This window comes from Terrapene carolina, unplaced genomic scaffold (assembly GCF_002925995.2).
Source record: "Terrapene carolina triunguis isolate 2854851 unplaced genomic scaffold, T_m_triunguis-2.0 Scaffold131, whole genome shotgun sequence".
Classification (NCBI taxonomy): Eukaryota; Metazoa; Chordata; order Testudines; family Emydidae; genus Terrapene; species Terrapene triunguis.
The window spans coordinates 297726-317958 of record NW_020664482.1 but is presented as its reverse complement, the minus strand read 5'-3'; positions in this window follow the sequence as shown (position 1 = coordinate 317958).

The following is a 20233-nucleotide window of genomic DNA, read 5'->3' as shown; positions in this document are numbered from 1 at the left end:
TTGCCAGATTCTGTGAGCAGGTCCTGTCTCATATGAGGCCTCTGATACAAGGGCTTATGTCTCAGGCTCTCTTCCTACTACATGGACCATCGTGATAATCTAATATGACCTCCTACATAGCACAGGCCATAGAACTGCCCCAGGATAATTCCGAGAGCAGAGCTTTTAGAAAACATCCAACCTTGATTTAAACATTGCCTGTGATGGAGAATCCATTATGACCCTCAGTAAGCTGTTCCAATGGTTAATTACTCCCTCTGTTAACAAATTACACCCTATTTCCAGTCTGAATTTACCTAGCTTCATCTTCCAGTCATTGGATCATGTCATACCTTTGTCTGATTGAAGAGCCCATTGTTAAATATTTGTTCCCCAGGTAGGTACTTATAGACTGTAATCAAGTCACCCCTTAACCTTCTCTTTGTTATGCTAAATAGGTTGAACTGCTGGGGTATGTCACTATAAGGCATGTTTTCTAATCCTTTAGTCATTCTTGTGACTCATCTCTGAGCCCTTTCCAATTTATCAACATCCTCTTGAATTGTGAGCACCAGACGTGGACATGATATTCCAGTAGTGGTTGCAGCAGTGCCAAATACAGAGATAAGATAACCTCTCTACTCCTACTTGAGCTTCCCTGTTTCTTCGAGTGATTGCTCATGTCCATTCCAATAGTGTGCGCGCGCCGCGTGCACAGTCATCAGGAGGTTTTTCCCCCAGTGGTACCCGTCGGGTCGGCTGTGGAGACCCCTGGAGTGGCGCCTTTATGGCAGTGTATATAGGTCCCTGCCGACTCGCCGCCTGCTCAGTTCCTTCTTGCCGCCAGTGACGGTCTATGGAGCAGCTCAGTCTCTTGCATTCGCAAGTGCCTACCTAGTGGTTTCCTTTTCCTAGTTGTACATACTTGTTAGTTCATTATATATTAGTTTCTAGATTAGTTGGGCTTACTTTGGGGGGCTTTCCCCCGGCCCTAGTTTCCCCAGGCACCGGGGCATGCCTCGGTCGCAGGGGTTTAAGGCGTGCAAGAGGTGTGTGAAACCTATGCCCACAAGTGATCCGCACACTGCCTGTCTCAAGTGCTTAGGAGAGGGCCATCGAACAGATAAATGCCCAATTTGCAGGAGCTTCAGACCCAGGATTAAGAGAGAGCGGGACTATTGTTTGAACCTTCTCCTGATGGAGTCGGCCCTCCGCCCACAGCCGGCACTGGAAGCGGCACTGGCATCATCGGTGCGCAGCGCCCCGGCCTCGGCGCGGGATGTCCCGGCACTGAGGAAGGACTCCTCCAAGGACCACCGGTGCCGCTCCCCGGCTCATAAGGCCAGTGCTACCAGGAGGCACCACTCACAGTCCCTGGTGCCGCATAAGAAAAAGAAGGCGGACAGGGGTCGTTCCCACATCAAGAAGCCGCGAGGGGACTCCAGCGGGGTGCGTCCCGTGGCGGGACACCCACGGTCTGGGCCTCAAGACCCGGCACCGTTGATTCCAGCCCCAACGGGAGGCCCATCGAGTCCAGTGCTGATAGACTCCCCGACTCGGGAGGATCTGGAGGAAGAGCTCGACCTTCCCTCCACGCCAGACACCCACAAGGCAGTGCAAGACCTCACTGCCATGATGGCGCAGTCCCAGCCACACAGGGGCGGGCCCCGGCACCGTTAGCGGCACCGGCTTCAACGTCTAGCCCAGCACTGCATGTGGCTCTGGCACCCTTTGCGGCACCGATGGCTGCACCGCCTCTGGTTCATCATCGTGGCAAGCCTATAATGTTACGGTGCCGCTCGCCATCTCCCCAGCACCGTCCGACTCTGCCCCCCCGTGGTTGGGCACAGACTGCTCGTCCGAGTCAGACACTGAGTCTTCTGTCTCTCAATGCAGCCACTTCCGCTCCCAGCACCGCAGACCAGTGGAATCCTCGGCACCGGCGGTTACCTGGCCACCCCAGTGGCAGGGCCCAGTCTAATGGCCCTTTTGGATTCCCTGGGCCTACCCCCAGGCTCAGGGCTCCAAGCTGGCATTGGTGGCATCTGCACCCCGTGCCCCCACCCCCCAGCAACATTGCTGGCTCGCCACACCCCCAGGGCTCCTGAGGATCCCGCACAAGACAGGGACTCTGGGCTGTCCTGCTCAGGCGCAGCACCCGAACCAGCACCATCAGTGACACTAGAGCCACCTCCAGTCACGAGAGGCTCCAAGGTACCTGACCCGGCCTGCAGAGAGCCAGAAGGGCAGGAAGACCCTGTCCCATGGGCCTCGCCAGACGAGGCGGTGGCAGGCACCACCACCACCCTACCGGTGATGGACACCAGGACCTCCTTAGGAGGATGGCCCTTAACCTCAATCTCCAGGCAGAGGAGGTCATGGAGGAGTCTGACTCGATGGTCGACATCCTTGCCCCTGAGGGTCCTTCTAGGGTGGCCTTGCCCCTCATAAGAATGATCCAAAACACCACTAAGGTGCTCTGACAGACCCCGGCCTCGATACCACCCACCGCTAAAGGGGTGGAAAGCCGATATTTCTTGCCGCAGAAAGGGTACGAACACTTTTTCACCCACCTCCAACCGGGGACTCTGGTGGTCAATGCAGCAAACAACAAAGAGCAGCAAGGACAGCTGGGTCCTGCACCTAAGTCATGGGACGCTAAGAAGCTGGACCTTTTCGGCCGGAAGGTCTACTCAACTGGGAGGCTCCAGCTTCGAGTGGCAAAATTCCAGGAGTTATTCCTGGCTGACTCGTGCAAGGACTTTAGCGCACTCTTTGAGGAGGGCAGGGTGGTCTCCAGAACCTCCCTCCAGGCCGTGTTAGACGCGGCGGACTCGGCAGCGCGGACCATGGCCACCGCCATTACAATGAGGCGCAGTGTGTGGCTCCAGGTCTCAGGGATACCACCTGAGGTCCAGAACACAATACAGGACCTCCCCTTTGACTGTGTGGGCCTGTTCGCCCAAAATATGGACTCTCGCCTGCACAGCCTTAAGGACTCGTGGGCAACTTTGAAGTCTTTGGGGATCTACACCCCTGCACCTCAAAGAAAGCCTTTTAAGCCTCAGGACCCGTCCCGCTTCTACTCTGGGCTCCTAGGTGAGACTCGTCAAGGAGATGGGGCAGAAATAATAGGAGGCGCCCGCCACAGTCCTCAGGCCAAGGCCAGGGTTCGGCCAAACAGCCCCCGGACCCGAAGCCAAACTTTTGAAGATGCGCCCGAGGACGGAGCATCAGTTTCAGTCTCGGATCCTTACTCCTCTTTGTGAATCCAATTCTGTTCCCTCTCACCCCTCTTCCCCATCCCTCTTCAGGGACCCTTCTCACGAGCAACTCCTCTTGCAGGAGGTGCAATTGCTCCTCGCTCTAGGGGCAATAGAGGAGGTTCCTCAGGAGTTCAGGGGCAAGGGGTTCTACGCCCGCTATTTCCTCATCCCAAAGACCAAATAATTGGTCTGGACTTTATTCTGCTTGCACAGTATAGATGTGATCAAAATATGATCACTTGTACCTATGCTACCATTAAATTTTAGTTCTGTGATCTTTATCTGTTAGGACAAGGTCTAATATAGAATTCCCCCCTGTTGGCTGCAAAAGTTTTTGAATTAGGAAATTGTCATTGATAATGTTTAGAAATTCCAAGGGTCTTTTTAGTCCTGGTGTCATGAGACCTCCAGCATACGTCACTCACATTGAAGTCCCCCATGATCACACAAGTTTTTTCCCCTGCACATTATAGATAGATGCATTTAGGAGTTGGTCATTCTGTTCCCTACTGTGATTTGATGGTCTGTAGCAGACACCAACTAATACCCCATCTTGAGCTATAGCTGTTAAGCATTCAAGATCACTTTCTTTATGTCCTATCAGTGACTCGGAAGCAGGTAATGCCATTTCTGACATAGAGTGCCATTCCCCTTCTGCCCACTCCATCTTTCCTAAATAGGTTATAACCTTGATTGTAACATTCCAATTGTGTGAATCATCCCATCAGTTTTCAGTAGTACCAATGACATCGAATTTATGCACATAAACGAGTAATTCCAGTTCCTTTTGTTTGTTACTCAGGCTCTTAGCATTGGTGTATAGGTAATTTAATATTTTCTTCTCTTCATGTCCTTTAGTTCCTTGATTAATTTATTCTCAACCTCTTGTTTTCTGCTGAATGCTCATATCTTCCCTCTTTTTGCCCTTCCCTTTTGCTATTAGTTTAACATACACACCCCGACAACTTTAGCCAGCCTGTCCCCAAGGAGATTGGTTCCCCTTCTACTGAGGTGGAGACCATCCAAATTATACATCCCCATTTTTCCATAGAAGTGGACCAGTGTTCCACAAAACTAAAGCCCTTCACCACTTACCTAGCCAGTGATTCACTTCCATAATTTTCTGTCTTCCTTTGTTTGTGGGACAGGAAGGCTCTCAGAGAAGATTGCTTGGACATTCTTCTTCAGCTTGCTGCCGAGTTCTCTGAAGTCATCTACTATGTGTGAGATATCCCGGGATGCGGTGTTATTAGTGCCACTATGAATCATCACCAATGGATCCTTCCACGCAGACTTCAGAAGATTATTCAGTCTTAGAATGAGGTCTTACGTCTTGGCCCTGGGAAGGGAGAATGCTGTCCAGTTTGTCCACCTGTCCTTTACAGAATGTTTTTCTGATTCTTCTGAGTATCGAATCTCCAACAAGGATTATCCATCTTCTTTGGATGGTTGGAAAACTCTTTGCAGATCAGCTTCATGTTTTACAGGTTGGGCCAAGTTGTCATGCCCAGGTGTGTCCTGTACATCTTTCCATTCCTTTGGGACTGCTGGATCTTAAGAGAGATCTTCCATAGTTTCCACATTGAGAACTTGGTATAAGAATATAAGAACGGCCATACTGAGTCAGACCAGTGGATTTCTAGCCCAGTATCCTCTCTTCCAAAAGTGGCCAATACCAGGTGCTTCGGGGGAATGAACAGAACAGGGCTATTATTGCATGATCCACCGCCCATCATCCAGTGCCAGCCTCTGGCAGTCAATTTGAAACTTCTAACTGTGTGAAATTCCTCCTGCTTCTTTTCTCTCTGGTGGCCACAGCTGGCTGATCTTCATCTGTCTCCAACCGTGTAAAATACTGTCATGACCTCTCGCCTCTGGTGGTTACAACTGCCAGGCACCCTCTCTGACTGCCTCTCACCGATTCCTTTGTGGCCAGCTCCTTTCTTCCTTGAACCTGAGGTACTGATGTTTCCCAAACCTGGCAGTCTAGGAATTCTTCAGCCTTTTTGATTCTTAGTAGCATCTCAACTTGCTCCTCCAATCCAAGAATCTTTTTCTACAGCTCAGCCACCAACTTGCATTCATGCACAGGAAATCCCTTCTATCTCCTGGTAGGAAAGAGAACATGGCACGTCCATTGCAAGTCATCACCAAGGTTCTGTCACTGGCCATCGTAACATCTCAAGTAGTGCTGAACCTGGAAGGAAAGCCACTCACGCTCCCTCCAAAACTCCCCTCTTAGCTGATTCTGTTTGTGACTAGCTGGGCCAGGAAGCCTGGAGTGTAGGCTTCAGCTCCACCACCTCACCTGTGTATCAAACCGTGTTAGCTACCATGTCTCCCCAACACACCTAGCCAGGACAAACCCTAGAGACCAGGTCTGATGGGGACCACTTACCCTCCATTCTCTCCCCTGCTATAGAGTCCAAGGGCCCCCTCAGTTTCTTCTACTTGCTCAAAGTGCAGCAAGCTCAGGTCACACTGTCCTCTGTGCTTCCCTTGTTGGTTTCTTCTGCCCCTTGGGGTGACTCTTATTTGTGGCTAATTAGGCCATTCTTTAGTCAGTAAGCTTCTCTTAAACCACCAGGCAAGCCCCTGGCAGTAAGGGGCTAGTGAGCCAGAGGGCAGATTGCTCAATACTAAAGATGGCCAGGCTGGTGCCCCATGTCAAGGGGGCAGCGTCTGCCTTGCCCATGGCATGATAACCAGGGCCAAGTGGTCAGACCCATCTTGGCTTAGATGCTGCGTGGGTCACAAGGGCAGGGTTTAAAGGAAAGCGATGTAGTGGACTGTATCGTTGGGTGCAGGGACAGCTCTGGCCAGCTACCAAATCAGCTACAGAAGCTACAGCAATGGCCAAGTGAGGCCCTAAGATGAATATCTCTGGCTGGGGGGAATCCCCAGGGAAAGGACAGTTTCCAGCACCTCTAGGGGAAAGAGCTAGTTTGAAACCTCTGCCCCAGTGCCAGCTGAGAGGAGTGGGGAAGACTGCTCTGCCTCTCTCTCCAGCCAGCCACTGATCTTGCCTTGTGGGTCGGGAGCCCTTGTTAGCTATGATGGAGGCCGTTGAGGCTGTTATGCAGGACCTGCCCCTACCGCACTGTACGTGCCAAGCGCTCGCTTCCTTCGCTCCTGCTGTCTGTCTTGTTCCCTCTGATTATGTTTCTGTTCCCCTGCTGGAGCCTCTTCTGAGCGTCAGGGAGGGACCCAGTGCCTCTTTTGTTCACAGGCCCCCCTACCTGGCAGGCCTGTTGTGCTCAGTGATGAAGAAATGCAGCAAGCAGCCACGTCCCCCAGAGGGAGAGCAGGAGACTCGGCACAGGTACGAAATGCTGCCCTACAGAGAGCAGCCCAGGGTGCCATGGAATGTGGAGATGGCAGTAGCTCCCTACCAGGAAGAAAAGGGATCATAATTCAGGTAACTCCCCCTCCAAATTGGGCAAGTCAGAAGCGGGTGCTCAAAGGAGAAAAGCCCATAAGGGAGCCTTCCTTCTCCAAGGCCACAAACCCAAAGGGAGCAGAGACCTGGGAAGGGGTCATGGGCACAGGTTTGCAGTGTGGTTAGTCACAATCCGTGTGATTTTGGGGCTGTGCACAAATGTGCCTTGGCCCCTTGCAGAGACACCCCCCCGGCCCCGCCCCCACTGACTGCACTGTTGGGCTCACAGGGACATTGATAAACTAGAAGGAAGAACAAACCATGCCAAACCAGCCTAATTTCCTTATTTGACAGGGTTCCTGGTCTAGTGAATGGGAGGGAAGCAGTAGACGTGATATACCTTGATTTTTAGTAAGGCTTTTGACACAGTCCCACATGACATTCTCATAAGCAAACTGGGGAAATGTGGTTTGGATGAAATTACCAAAAGGCGGGTGCACAGCTGGTTGAAAGACCATACTCAAAGGGTAGTTATCCCTGGTTTGTTGTCAGACTGGGAGGGTGGATCAGGTGGGCTCCTGCAAGGGTCAGTACTAGGTCCAGTACTAGTCAATATTTTCATTAATGACTTGGAGTGAAGAAAATGCTTATAAAATTTGCTGATGACACCAAGCTGGGAGGGGTTGCAAGCACTTTGTAGGACAGGATTAGAATTCAAAACAACTTTGACAAATTGGAGAATTGTTCTGTAATCGACAAGTGCAAAGTACTTCACTTAGGAAGGAAAAATCAAATGCATGACTACAAAATGGCGAATAACTGGCTAGTTGGTAGTACTGCTAAAAAGGATCTGGGGGATATAGTGGACCACAAACTGAATATTAGTGAACAGTATGCTGCAGTTGCGAAAAAGGCTAATATCACTCTGGAGTGTGTTATCAGGAGTGTGGTACGTAAGGAACAGGAGGTCATTGTCCTGCTCTATTTGGCACTGTTGGTGGCCTCAGCTGGAGCGCTGTGTCCAGTTGTGGGCACCGCTCTTTAGGAAAGACGGGGCCAAATTGAAGAGACTCCAGAGGAGACAAACAAAAATGATCAAAGGTTTAGAAAACCTGACCTATGAGGAGAGGTTAAAAAAACTGAGCATGTTTGTTCTTGAGAAAAGACAACTGAGGGGGAACCCAATAACGGTCTTTCAATATGTTACGGGCTGCTATAAAGAGGACAGCAATCAGTTGTTCTCCATGTCCACTGGCAGCAGGACAAGAAGTAATGGACTTCACCTGCAGCCAGGAATAGTTAGGTTAGCTATTAGGAAAATCTTTCTAACTCTCAGGGCAGTTAAGCGCTGGAACAGGCTTCCAAGGGAGGTTGTGACATCACCATCAATGGAAGTTTTTAAGAAAAGATCCAGCCCTACATTTCTATGAATGTGAAAAGAGAAAGTGCCCAGCCTGCTGCCCCAGCACACATGCATCAGCTCTCCCCCGCCTCCTGCTTGGCCTCAGCCCACCAGGTGAGAATGCCCAATTCGGATGGGTCAGGTGAGGGCAGAAGGAAGCTGACATCAAGCAGACACCCCCCCAGACCCCTTTTTCTTCTGGGGTACCTCTCTCTGACTTCCCTTCTACCTGACAATTCTCTGGGCCTGTGCCCTTGGTGCACAGGCCACTGCCTCAGACAGCCCACAGGAACCTTCACCCTCTCCCTGCTCCCCTGTGCCTCACTGAGGCTTTAGGCCTCCCTCCTGGGCCTCTCCCCTACCATATGAGGGGGCCTGGCAAGGCCTTTCCGCTGTCGCCACCTGCTCCAGATCAGTCCCCTTTAGAGACCTTCCAGAGCGTGGGCTCTGATGTGGAGGTGAACAGACCCAGACCTCAGCACCTGATAGGGAGGGGCTGAATCTCATGCACCTGGCAGACTGGGGCCAGGAGTCACTGCAGATGCTGCCTGGGCTGCTTCTCTGTGCTGTTGGCTCCTACAACACCCCCTTAATCAGGGGGCCCCCCTTTCCTTTCTTGGGCTGAGGGAGGGAGGGAGGTCACGGACTAGGCCTGAAAGCCAGCAGAGTGTGCCCTGGGGGTGTGCTCTCTTGCTGAGGCCGCGGAGTTAGCAGGGAGACTTGGAACAAATTCATCCCGGTCTATGGCAGCTTCAGGGGCAGACAGAAAGGGGGCCTGCCTGGCACCACCCCACCCGTCTGTCCATCCTCTGAGCAGTACAGAGCTGGGATTCTGGGCAGTGTGGGCCAGGCCCTAGGCCTGCAGGCTCCCTGGCTTTACCCAATTCCCAGCCGCGCAGGGTGGGCAGGCTGGGTACAGTCTGAGAGTGGAGGCACTCGAGGCCAGTGAGGGAATGGGTCAGCCAGGGCCATTCTGACAGGCAAGGAATTGCTGGGGGATAGGCGCAGAGTGTCGGGGGAGCTGCTGTTGTGTCGAGGCAGGGGCCGGGCCTGGCCTGAGTCTGTGCGCTCTAGCGCTCACCATCTGCGTTGCCATGGCACCTGCTGCGCTCCCCTGGAAACTGGCCCCTGCTGCACGGACCAATTTCCCCAGCCTTTCTTCCTGCCCTAGGCACTGCAGCCCCGGTGCCAGCTCCCCTCCTGACCCTGGGGGGGGGGTGTGCCGGGGAAAAGCTCCCCATCGTCTGGTGTGCAGTTCACCCAGGAAGCTCAGCCCATACCTGATAGCCTGCTGCCCCCCCCCCATACTGCCCCAGGGCAGGCAAGGGGTGCTCAGAGCACCACACAGGCACAGGAGCGCAGTAAGGGGCTGTGAGTGCCTGTGTGGTGCTGCTGTTCCAAGGCAGCTGGTAGCGCCGCTTGCCCTTTCAGCATGCCCGCCCCAGCCTGGCCTGCCAGCCCCTCCCACCTTGCATGTGTCCCCCCCAAACCCCCCTCTCCTGGGTTCCTGGTGAATTGCTTTGGCACAGGAGGTGGAAGGCAGTTTTGGCCAGGCCTCTGAGCCCACTCAGAGCTGATGGAGACAGACTCCTCTGTTAATGAGAGCAGACGTGTGTGTGCAGGGTTGCTTCCTGTGTGCAGCTCGACCTGTCTGCTTCAATGAGGATCCAGGCCTGGGAGCAGCCGCCTCTCTGTCTCCAGCCTGCCACTTACCTGGTGCCCTGGTCTGCCAACCAACTCCTTCCTCCCTGGGACGGATCCCTAGGCCTAGGACCCCTCCGGCATCTCTTTTCCAGCAGTGTCCAGTTATGGGAGGAAGAGGTGGTTCTGAGAAGGGAAAGGCAGCATGAATGATGGGCCACATACCAAATCCCCAGCAGCCAGGATCCCCTTGCGTTCCCCCGCAATTCTCCACTGAGCCACAGAGGTGTAGGTGACCCCCAGACAGCCTGTGGGCTGGCTGCAGCAGTGCTGTCCCCACCCCACTGAGGGCTGTGTCTCAGGGCAGGTGCAGTGCCCCTGTTCTTGGGAACTTGCAGGAGAGTAAGGGCTCAGCGTGTGCAGTGCCTGACACTGCCGCAGCCCATCTCCCTCTCCCCGTATAGGGAATCCCCAGCAGCCTCCGGTCAGAGCTCTCGCGGGACAGCTTTGGCTAGACCAGCAGGGCTGTTATGGAGCTATTTGTAGAGTTGCCTCGGGAAGGCTCTGGGGAAGAGCTAGATTGTGTGTGGCGGTAGGGCCCCGAGATTGGCTCTTTGCAAGGAGAGCAGCTTGGAGCTCCCCCCAGTGCTAGAAGTTAGGGGTTACGCTGGGCCAGGCCTAGGCGGTGGATCCTGAAGGGTTACGTCTGCTTGGTGCCAGCCCACTCTGTGCTGGGGAGGCCTTTGGGGTCATTTCAATCACCTGCCCACCCTCTGAGGGAACAGAGGGAACCCAATGTGGGGGAAGAGCTGAGAGTGACCATGGGGAGAGCAGGTGAGGCTGGCAGGGTGGGTCTTCCTGGACAGCACTGTGGTGTCTGACTTGCCTGGCTGCTCCTGGGGTGGCTCCTGGCCCTGTGGGGGCTGGTGGGTGTTGGTCAGTGCCGTGGCTTTGGTGTCATACGAAGGAAGAGCCCTTGTCTCTGATCCGCCACAGAGGTTAGTGTGTATTGCTACAGGGTGCAGCTGTGCCAGGCTCCCATGGTATCAGGCTGTGAGGAACTCTAGCCACACAGGCATGCATAGTGCCTTAGAGATCGGGACCCTGCCCTTCCATGAGGGCTGGAAGCGGGGCAGCTCTGGGATCATGGCTGTGCAGGGGAGACAGGTCAGTGGGGGAGGGGGTAGAGGGATGGGTTCCCGAGAGGATGGGGAGGGGGAAACGTTGGCACAGGAGTAGGATCAGAAGATGTAGGCCAGATGGAGAAGAGGGGGCACGGCAGGACCCTGAGGGATGCTGCCAGACAGGGATGAGCAGGGCAGGAAGAGCCCGGCAGCACTCAGCAGAGAGTGAGGAGAAAGGGGGTTCGGGGGGATAAGATGGGAGGGGTCAGAGAGCTGGAGAAGTGGGTGTCAAGGCAGCATGAGCAGAGATTGGGTGCTGGGATTCTGGAAGGAAGGGCAAGGGGACAAATCTCTTCCTGTCCTGATGCCCCCCTACTGTCTGGCTGGCAAAGCCCTCCTAGGGCACCCTGGGGCCAGGTCTCAGGGTGGCTCTGCTGAGAAGGGGTGACTGGGTACCCCCACCCCCAGTCATGCAATGGCAGTGAGCGGAGTTTGAGATGATACCCATCTCTGTGTCCATCTGCAGCTCCCCTGCAGCACTGCAGGATCCTTGCTCTCCCAGAGACCAGGCACCCTGCCCTGCCTGTCTAGGGACTTTCCTCCAGTCTTGGGGTGGGGGAGGAATGGTAGTCCAGGGAGTGCGGAAAGGGCTGCTGGCATTGTCCCACCCTGCCCCGGTGCAGGCCTGGGCATTGTGCATTCCTGGCTGTGCTATAGCAGCCAGGCCTGAGGGTCTCCCTGCCCTGAGAGAGGGAGAGAGAATTAACGAGCAAGGATTGATGAGAGCCAGCTGCCTCCTTCCCCAGCCCCCACGCTCCTCTGTGAGACAGAACCTGTCATCTGCGCGTCCCAGGGGATGTTCCCTCACTCCGGGGGCAGGGCGGGGGGGTGAAGGGAGTGCCTGGGGGGCCAGTTGCAGTAGTCAGTCCATCTCCCACAGATGAAGGGGGATGGGAGCTGGCTCTGGGGGGGGGGGGGGGGTGGAGGGGGGTGGGGAGCGAGGGGGGGTGCGGGGGGGGGGGCGGGGGGTTGCAGCAGGGTGCAGTGTGTGCGGAGGCTGGTGGGGGTGCAATCCAGAGAGGGGGAGATTGCAGTGTGATGCAGGGTGGGGTCCAGGGCAGGCTGCAGCGGGTGTGGACATAGCAGTTACAGAGATCAAGCGTTTGTTTTCTGCTTTTAACATTAGAGGGGAGAAATTGAAAGGAGCCTAGGGATTTCCCCAGGTGCCCTCCCCCATGTCCTCCCTCAGCCCCCCAGCGCTCCTTGGCCCTCACTCCGCAGAGCACTGTCTGCAGGGTTGGGAAGCAGAGCTCCCCGGAGTGCTCACCCGGAGGGAAAGGCCCACAGTGCATGAATCTGTCCTGGGTCTGTCCCCCACATGGCCCCCACGTTGGGCCTTTGCAGGGGAGGGGTCTGGCTCCACTGTCCACAGGGCAGAGCTAAGCTGGGCCCTGCCTCTGCTGCTCCTGGGCTGAGCACCAGCCCGGCATGTGAAGCTCAGGGCTGCAGAGCGACCTACCTCTTGCTGTCGGGGACTCCTGATGATGCCCCATGGGGCTCACACCCTGCAGGCATCTGCTACCTGTCCCCTGGCCACCTCACTAGCTGCAGATCCATCCTCTGACTTAGCCCCTGCTCCCCACTGCTGCCTGGCTTTGCAGGGGGCTTCCTCCCATCTGTCAGTGTCTCCTGGGTGCTGGGGCTCCCAGAACTGCCCACCATCTTCCTGAGTCCTGTGGAAAGGGGCTGTCCACTTCCGGCCCTGACTCTGTGTCTGCAACCCAAAGCTCTGCTGGCCTTGTTGTCACCACGGCCTGCAGCGACCGCCTGGCTCATGTACTGCCATTTCTGCCCCATGTCTCCCTCCCTTCGAGGAGCTGGGCTCCTGCTAGTCTCCTTACACGTAGAGCTGCATCGGGTGCAGCTGAGCTCATCTGCTGTTTGCCCATGGTCCTCATCTCTCCTCCCCCGCGGCTGGATTCCTTCTCTTCCCCCTCACCCACCCTCATGTCTCTCTTCCCTTCCCCCCTCAAATTTGGTGACCCTCTCCACACAGCTCTCAGCACCTGTCACAATGTCAAGACTAGTTCTTCTGCCCCTTTCCTGATCTCTGAGAGCCCCTTCAGTGTTCAGCCGTTTGCCCTCACCTGTAGGGGGGGAAGGGGACTCTCACTGGGACCTGCATGACCAGCATCCGTGTATCCCAGCTGCTCATCACCCTGCAGGCCTGACAGGGTTTTGTGCACTTGCGTTTCCTCCCTTCGGGACCCTGTGACCAGTGATCTGATACTAACACCACGTAGCTCTATAGTGACCAAGAGTCTCCTGAACATAGCAAGCATAAGCAGCGGTTGGTATAAAGCAGCGGAGAGAAACGGATTTAAAACACCACACCGGCTATGTGCATATTTGATCCCATCTAATCTCACACCTCATTAAGACTAAGTGAGATTAGCTACCTCTTCGCACGGTTGCACACAGCCACTCCACTCCAGATGTGCATGCACCCAGTACACCAGAGTCAGACATTTTCCCCTTAGTGGTACCTGTCAGGGCTGTGTGTGTGCCCCCTGCTACCATGTGCTGTTCCACAATGATAGAAAGGATGGAGCCACCCCTGACCTCCCTCCGTTCCTTCTTACTGCTCATGATTGGGACTCAGAGCGCGTTGACTTGCTTTGCAATTGTTCCCCCTTTCTGGTCTTTTGTGTACAGTTGGTGTACTTGTCATAGTTAGTAGAGCTTTACAGTAAGTTTAACCGATTATGTATGTAGTGTTTCTTGTAGTGTTGGTTCCCAGGTGTTTGGGATACCAGCTCCTGGTATTAGGGCATGCCTTGGTCTCTAGGCTCTAACCCTTGCACTGGCTGCAAGAAGTTGATGCCAGTGATTGACCATCACTCCAGGCATCCGAGGGCCATATCTGGGACAGGTGTCAAAACTGTAGAGACTTCAAGCCCCAGGCTAAGAAGGACAGAGAGGTGAGACTGCGTCACCTCCTCATGGAAGGTGTCTTGCGTCCCTGTCACAGCCTTCCTGCTCAGGAGGGGCGCCGAGTGCTTCTACCTGAGTCAGAAGTGTCCCTCTGGACATTGCGAAGACTCTGCACTGCTCCCCTTCCCCAGTACCGAGGAAGTATGGACACCATGCTTCAAAGGAGCCAACCTCTTTAAAGGGAAGAGATGCTCCCTGGTACGGCCTTTGTCACGTACATGATCATTGACTCTGGCACCGGTGCCTGTGCTGTTGGAGCCGATCATCTCTGCGGTACCAACCCCTTCGATGCAACAACAGCAGCATCAGAAGAACATCTTGGTACCAAAGATGCTGGAGGCATATACTCTGGCACAGGATCTCCTATGCCTCTCGGTACTGGATTCTCCAGCTGTTCAGGAAACAACGTGTCTGATACCAATTGATCCCCAGTCTTCGTTGGGCTTACCTAGGAGTAGCATCCAACTCCTGGTACTGTAGCTGACTTCAGACCATCCAGCACCTCCTCACCTGGTACCATCCTAGTGGCAAGCCCAGCATGCTATCTCTGATACCTGTGTCTCCAGAGACACACCACCAGTCCTCAGCTCAGAATGGTACCGTGCCAGCCTGGTCAGGCAACTCAGACTACTCATCGGAGTTGGAAGTAGCCTTCTGTTCCCCTTGCTTCTGGGATGGAAGGCATCACCTTCAACAAGAAGACTACGTTTCTGGTACCCAGCAGAAGTCCCACGGTGGTCCCGAGACCCAGATCTGTGGGCTGGTAGAGGTTGGGGTTCCATACCCTACCAATGGCTGTATTGGATCTCAACGGGGTTTTCTCCTGCCACCAGATCCTCCCCCTTCCAGAGCCTTGAGCAGATGTTGGGATAACTCTTGTGAAAAAAATCAAGAGGTTACTGCTGGTGCTGAGGTCGGAACCAACCTTGCCTGCCAGAGCCTCCTGTGCAGGAGGTACAAGAGACTCCATCTCTGCCCCCTTTGCGCTCCTCATCACTGAATGAGGCGGTGATGTCTTGGATTGTTCCCCTCTGGACATTCAGATTGAGGTAATGCAAGAGAGCTCCCATAGGCTGGTGGACATACTAAGTTCAGCAGGTCGTTCCCATGTAGTTCTGCCTGTAAACAAGGCCATATTGAAGCCCATAAAGATATTGTATCAGACACCTTCATCTCTGTGCCACTGACAGCCAAGAGGACCGAATAGAGGTACCACATTCCTTCTCATAGGCATGAACATTTCTATACCCATCCCTTCCTGGGCTCCTTGGCTGTCTCCACAGTGAACAAGAGTGAACGGCAGTGTCATAACTATAAAGGGAAGGGTAACAGCCCTCCTGGGTACAATACTATAAAATCCCTCCTGGCCAGAGACTTCAAAATCCTTTTACCTGTAAAGGGTTAAGAAGCTCAGGTAACCTGGCTGACACCTGTCCCAAAGGACCAATAAGGGGACAAGATACTTTCAAATCTTGGTGGGGGGAAAGCTTTTGTTTGTGCTCTTTGTTTTGGGGGTTGTTCGCTCTTGGGACTGAGAGGGATCAGACATCAATCCAGGCTCTCCAAATCTTTCTGAACAAGTCTCTCATATTTCAAACTTGTAAGTAACAGCCAGGCAAGGCGTTAGTTTTGTCTTTGTTTTCTCAACTTGTAAATGTTCCTTTTGCTAGAGGGTTTACCTCTGTTTGCTGTAACTTTGAACCTAAGGCTAGAGGGGGTTCCTCTGGGCGCTTTGAATCTGATTACCCTGTAAAGTTATTTTCCATCCTGATTTTACAGAGATGATTTTTACCTTTCTTTCTTTAATTAAAAGCTTTCTGTTTAAGAACCTGATTGATTTTTCCCTGTTTTTAAGATCCAAGGGGATTGGATCTGGACTCACCAGGAATTGGTGGGGGAAAGGAGGGGGGATGGTTAAATTCTCCTTGTGTTAAGATCCAAGGGTTGGGATTGGTGTTCACCAGGAAATTGGTGAAGAAGTCTCTCAAGGCTACCCAGGGAAGAGAGTTAGTACTTGGAGTGGTGGCAGCAAAACCAGATCTAAGCTGGTAATTCAGTTTAGGGGTTCACATACAGGTCCCCATATCTGTACTCTACAGTTCAGAGTGGGGAAGGAACCTTGACATGGTGGCAGAGCGGTGGGATCATTTTAAACCAAAAGCCAGTAAGATTTTTTTTTCTCATTTTTAGCTGCTTAGAAAGCAGAGCTGAAGGTAGTTAAGCCTGAAGGCAGAGGTGTTAAGTTTTTTTAACAAGGGTCTTTGTTAAGAGAAGGTTTCAAGCTGTGAGCAAGCAGCTAGCAAAAGGAATTTACAAGCTGAATTGTTTTTTTTTTTTTCTTTCTAACTCTCGTGTATAGCTAGCTTAGAAAGGCTGAACACTGAATGCTGTGAAAGTCTCTGTTAACTAAGCAGCCCTGAGCTGAGTGCATCCCAGTTTCAGTGAACTGCAGAGGGGGTGTGACCCAGCACAAGAAAGCAGGAAAATAACTACCAGTGAAGCAGCTAACAAACTAGAACTGCCTAGACTGGAAGCAACAGAGAAAGAAAACGAACATAAGAGACAGATAGAACTAAAACAATTAGAAATTAATGCAGAAAAAGCCAGGGAAGAAACTGCCCACAAGAGAGCTATGGAGGCAGAGGAGGCTGCCCACAAGAGAGCTATGGAACAGAAAGAAAAAGAGAGGGAAAGAAAGAGGAAGCATGAACTGGAGTTGGTAAGGGCTAGGCAGGATATACCAGCCAACCCTAGCAACCCCTCTCCAGGTACCGCTTCCCATCCCAGAAAATTCCCCACCTACAAGGTAGGCGATGATACCGAGGCCTTCTTAGAAAATTTTGAAAGGGCCTGCCTTGGGTACAGCATTTCTACAGACCAGTACATGGTAGAGCTGAGGCCGCAGCTCAGTGGACCCTTAGCAGAGGTGGCGGCTGAAATGCCTAAAGAACACATGAACAGTTATGAACTTTTTAAAAACAAGGCCAGAATCAGAATGGGGCTAATACCCGAGCATGCCCGTCGGCGGTTCAGAGCCCTAAAGTGGAAACCGGATGTGGCATTTTCCCGACAGCTCCTTGGCAGTCTCCACAGTGAACAAGAGGGAACGGCAGGGACAACCTTTGTCTACCCCAAAGGCAAAAGAGGCAAAAAGACTCACACTTTTTGGTAGAAAGATTTATTCTACAGCTGGCCTGCGGTTCCATCTCTCAAACCAGCAAGCCCCACTGGCCCAATACGATTTCTCCCTGTGGGACAATGTCCTGAAGTTCATGGACAAATTGCTAAAGGAAGCCAGGCAGGAATTTAAGACTGTATCGGAGGAGGGCAAGCTCATGCCAGGACCTCTCCCCAAGCTGCACTGGAGGGGTGGGTTCAGCAGCCAGAGCCAGGGCCCCTGCAATCAGGATGCATAGATGTGCGTGGCTTCAATCAGTGGGTCTTCCACAGGAGTCCAGCGGACTATCCAGGATCTCCCTTTTGAGGATCTGATCGTCTCTCAGCAGACTGGTGAGACTCAAGAGCTACAGGGATTTATACGCCTCTCCCTAAAAAGAAACAGTTCTGCCCTCAGACAGACCAGTGACACCAGCCTTTTGCTCCTCCATCTCCTAACTTTTCTTCTTCTGCCAGTGTTTCTAGGCAGCCTGGACCTGCCAAGCAGGCGGTTTGACTGCCTGATCAAGGGCAGTTTATTAGTGTGCATTTTGTCAGTTTCTCTTACCCGTTTTCCAACAGATTCCTGTGTGCTTGGGCCCATATTACCCCAGATCAGTGGGTTCTAAGCACTGTGGAACTGGGATACACCTTTCAGTTTATTTCAATCCCTCCCTTCCACCCCTCTTCCCGCCCCTCTTCAGGGACCACTCTTGTGAGGCAATCCTCTCCCCGAGGTCCAGTCTCTTCTCCATGTGGGAGCTGTAGAGGAGGTTCCTCCCTTCCACTGAGGGAAAGGATTTTATTCACACTACTTCCTGATTCCAAAGGAAACTCTCAGACCCATGCAGGCCCTGTGAGAGCTAAACAAATCTATAAAGAAAAGAAGGTTCTGCATGGTCACGCTAGCCTCCATTAATCCCTCCTTGGATCCCAGAAACTGGGACACTGCCCCCAACTTGAGGGATGCATATTTCCATGTGGCAATCCATTAAAGACACAGGAAATTTCAAATTCCTAAAATCTTAGTCAACGACACCCATTATCAGGTTACAGTCCTGTCCTTTGGACTATCCGTGGCCTTGTTAGTATTTACAAAATATAGGATAGTGGTAAGGAATTGCCTCAGACTCCTGGGCACGAGACCTCCTGCACGTATGTGGTCAGCACGTCAGACTTCCTATCAGGAAGTTGCAGAGCTGGGCAAGTTCAGTGAACTCCCCAGCTCTTCATGCATTGGACATGCTGGGTCATGTGCCTGCAGGAGTGTTGGCCTTCTTGGACTGATGTATGGATCCAACCAACCTGTGTATGGGAGTTCCTTTCACCCTTCCCCTACCCACATTGACTCTGGTTATGGATGCTTCTTCTCCAGGTTGGGGAGCTCATCTAGGGAATCTGAGGACTCAAGGTCTGTGGTCTCCTCCAGATTTAACTCTCTACGTAAATGTGCAGGAGTTGAGAGCCATTCATCTAGCCTGTCAGGCTTTCCTCCGCCATATCAAAGGAAAGACTGCACGTGTCCTTCCAGACAACACAGCAATTGTGTTCTGCATGAACAGATAGGGAGGGGCCAGGTTGAACTGTCTCGGTCAAGAGGTGATGCAGCTTTGGGAGTTTTGTATCAACTGTTCGATTGACCTCAAAGCATCCCACATGCTGGCAGGGCCGGCTCTATGTGCTTGGGGCGGCAGGGTGGGCCCTCCCATAGATTGCACTCCGCCCTTTTTTTTTTTTTTTTTTTGCTTGGGGTGGCAAAAAACCTGGAGCCGGCCCTGCGTGCGGGGGATCCAGAACAGTTTGGCGGATCACCTGAGCAGATCTTTCAGCAGAGCTCACAAGTGGTCTCTTGGGCCAGATATAGTAAGGCTCCTAGTTCAGTTGGAGGGGGGAGGGGTGGGTCCTCACATAGATTTGTTTGCTACTCACCACAACAGAAAGTGGCAATTCTTCTGTTCAACACCAGGTCACAGTCAGGGATCTCGCACAGATGCCTTCCTCTTATCCTGGAAAGCTGAACTGATGTATGTCAGCTTAACTTCACTACCTGGAAAGATAATGGAGCAAATAATAAAGCAATCAGTTTGCGAACCTCTAGAAGATAATAAGGTGATAAGTAACAGTCAGCATGGATTTGTCAAGAACAAATCATGTCAAACCAACCTGATAGCTTTCTTTGACAGGGTAACAAGCCTTGTGGATAGAGGGGAAGTGGCAGATGTGTACATCTTGACTTTAGTAAGGCTTTTGATACTGTCTCCCATGACCGTCTCATAAACAAACTAGGGAGATACAACCTAGATGCAGCTACTATAAGGTGGGTGCAAAACTGGTTGGAAAACCCGTTCCCAGAGAGTAGTTATCAGTGGTTCACAGTCATGCTGGAAGGACATAACGATTGGGGTCCCATAGGGATCGGTTCTGGGTCCGGTTCTGTTCAATATCTTCATAAATGATTTAGATAATGGCATAGAGAGTACACTTATAAAGTTTGCAGATGATACCAAGCTGGGAGGGGTTGCAAGTGCTTTGGAGGACAGGATTAAAATTCAAAATGATCCGGAAAAACTGGAGAAATGGTCTGAAGAAAACAAGATGTTCTCTGACCCGCCCTTCTTCCCCTCTATATCAGAGTCTGTCTGGTAAGAAGGAACTGAAGGGAATCAGTGGCATCTCTGCCCTTTATACCTTCATGCAGCAGCACAAGGTAGCAGAGGGCGCATGTGCTGCCCCGACAGTTACTGCTAAGGGGAAAATGTCTGACTCTGGTGCACTGGGCACACGCACCTGGATTGGAATGGACTTGTGCACCACATCTCAAAGAACAACAGTTACAGAACAGGCTAGTAACCATTTTTTCCTATGCAGTTACAGGAACATAACTGAACCAACCCAGCTTACATTCTCCTAGCGAGCCCAGATCCTCCCATGTCTGTGGGATTCTGCATCTGCCTGTCTGTCTGACCCACCCTGTTTAGACAGGTTTGGGTGCTCTCCCAGGAGAGTGGGCGAGAGCCATGAAGGCAACTTGTTCTGGTGCTGACCTCTCAATGTCACTGCAAGCAATCAGGTCCTCCCTCCCCTTTCCATAGCTGGGCAGGCTCTGCTACCCTGTCAAACCCCAGGGCGAAATATCCCTCCATTCTGAAGTACAAACACACCATGCTAGTACAGCCACAGAGGCACCAGTAACAATTATGAAAGAGCATCCCCACCCCCACATTTGTGACAGTAGCCCATCTAGTTGGCTGTTTCTTTATAAAAGCATCCCAGTGCCCTGCTAAGTATAACA